Raw genomic sequence first — 2,821 nt, 5'->3', positions numbered from 1 at the left:
ATTATGGAATCGACAACAATTAATCACAACTCTCAAGCATAAACCAACATGAATTTACACGCAAAGAAGTGGTGTTCGAAGAGGCATATTATTGATTACGTGGTGAATACAAATCTTAGGGTTACAATAAAGCTTTTTTGTTTTTCTTCTCCCTCCTTTCTCAGGAGCTTCTTTCCTTTATATAACCTCCTTCCCCATCATCCCCATCGTCCACTTATTCCTNACACGAAGAACACGAAGAACGTGAAGAACAAAGGATTTCTAACAAGCTCATAGCCAGAGATTCATTGTAATTCCGTTTCAACAATCTTCGATCCATCCTTCAGCCAAATTGAAGGATACTTTATGTTCAAGTGAAAATCACATTACCACAAATCCAATTAACAAATCTTTCAAGGAGATCGAATCAGAGGATAACTCTTTTGTAATCAACAGAGAATTGTACCACACATATATTCAATACAAATTCACATTTGTGACACTATCTTTACTTGTTTGACTTATTTCGAACCGAGAAATTTAGTCGTCCACAGTAATCACCTTTCTCTCTGGGGGTCCCTCTTCCAGATGGGCCTTGCCCTTGCCTCTCATTCTCTTCGAACGCACAGTAATCCTTACATGGAGCTCTAGGCCTCCTATGTTAGATTGGGCCTTTTTCCCCCCCACAATAGCCCCTTAAAATTTTAATTTTTCCCTCGAATTAGAGGAGAAAGAATAAGATTTTGACCTACCACGTAAGGAAAAAGAAATAAAAATAAAAAAAGTTTAAAAGAAAGAATTCGTAAATACGCCAGTTTACACGTGCGCGGGCATGGAGACAAGGGCTTCATTATTGCCGCTGTCAGTTTCGTATTCCCAAAGCGTTGTATTAATTATTCTAGGCAGCGTTTTATCTTTTGCATCCAACGGTGGGTTGTTGATCCAACGGACAGGGTTCTTCTTCGGGATTTGGACGGGATGAATTACACCCTTTCACCTGTCCCCGTATATAAACCCTCAGAGGAGGTTATTTTTCTTTACTTTATGCATCCTCAGAATACCTAGCGAGCTCTTTCATTCAAAACCCTTCAAGCTTCTTCGATTTTCTATGTTCTTTTCTTCTAGGATCCACCAAGGGTCCATTTCGAGTCCAGGGATTATTCTCCACTCTTGTCTGTGTAAGTTTCGGCATCTCTTGGTCCTTTATTTTCTTCTCAGCTAGCATTTTCTACCTTCGAAACCCATTTCCTGTCCACTGCTTCAATCACTCTCTAAGAATGGGCAAATTTCAACATCTCGTCGATAGTCCGGCGTTGATAGAGGAATTTAAGCAAAATTATGGTATACCGCGGGGGGTGAATCTGAAATATTGTCCTCCGGAGTGGATACTAACGGCCCTAAGAGAGGGAGAGGTCGTAATCCCAATGATAGCCTTCATCGAAGGGGGAATGACCCTCCCAATGGGTTCCATCACCTTGAAATACCTTCGCAACCACAGGCTCTCTCCTGAGCAGTGCGCGCCTAACACCTTTAGGATACTAGGAGCTATCGATGCCTTGAACCAACAATTAGGATTAGGGCTAACCTGGCATGACCTGACATATATGTATGAATGTCATAGCCAAAAAGGGGTGGGATACTACCTTAAATCCAGATCCGATATCATTAGATTATTCTCCTGCCTTCCCAAATCAAATAAAGGGATGAAAGACGACTATTTAATCATCTCGAGCGCATGGCATGACGGTCTACACTGTCCAACCGAGCCAGGAGAGCCATGTGTGACTTCCTAAACTTAGGATTTCTAACAATAGTCTTAGAGCATTCGCATCAGTGTGTTTAAAGTCATGTAAAATCATGTAAACATCAATTTTTACACATTTTTGCTCAAAAATGCACTCCATCAGCTCTTCTAAAAGTGTATAAAAATGTCTATTTCTTTCCACGAGCTACAGTAACCGTGTAAATATACACGGCTACTGTAGCTCATGTAAAGAATAATTTATTCATTTCCATTCGCTCGTTTTTTTCTCTCTCTTCTCCGGCTCAACAAACTCAGTATCTCATCTTCCTCTTTTTCCTAAGATGCACACAACCAGAAAAATCAACACACAAACACATCCAGACAAATCAAAACACAAACACATCCAGACAAATCAACACACAAAACAGAGATACACTTGCTTTAAAAAAAAAAAAAAAAAAAAAAAAAAAAAAAAAACACAGATACACAAACACGGAGATCGGAGATCGGCGATGCAGATCGGAGATCGGCGATGCAGATCGGAGATCGGCGATGCGGATCGGAGCTGTGGCGGATGGGTTTTGTGATTTGGTGGTGGATCGGTGATGCGGCTGTAGAGATCGGTGATGCGGAGCTTCGGTGGTGGAGATTTGGTGGTGGATCGGTGGCGTTTAGTGATCAGAGCTGTGGCAGATGGGTTTATGGTGGATCGGTGATGCGTGGCTGTGGAGATCGTTGATGCGGAGCTTCGGTGGTGGAGGGTGGTGGATCGGTGGCGTTTGGTGGTCGGAGTTGTGGCGGATGGGTTTATGGTGGATCGGTGATGCGGGGCTGTGGAGATTGTTGATGCGGCACTTCGGTGGTGGAGGGTGGTGGATCGGTGGCGTTTGATGGTCGGAGCTGTGGTGGATGGGTTGGAAGAGAAGACTAGAGAGTGGGTTGGAAGAGAAGACCAGAGAGTGGGTTTAGAGAGAAAGAGAGTGAGAGCGTGAAAGAAACCAGAAAATGAAAGAGAGAGAGAGGGCGCGGGTATTTAAGGGAGGTAGGTAAAAACAAATAATAAAAAAATAGAGTGTAATGAATATTTTATTGAAATAA

Source organism: Quercus suber, unplaced genomic scaffold (genome assembly GCF_002906115.3).
Source record: "Quercus suber isolate HL8 unplaced genomic scaffold, Cork oak 2.0 scaffold_14, whole genome shotgun sequence".
In the NCBI taxonomy this organism is placed as follows: domain Eukaryota; kingdom Viridiplantae; phylum Streptophyta; class Magnoliopsida; order Fagales; family Fagaceae; genus Quercus; species Quercus suber.
This window is presented reverse-complemented; position numbering follows the sequence as displayed.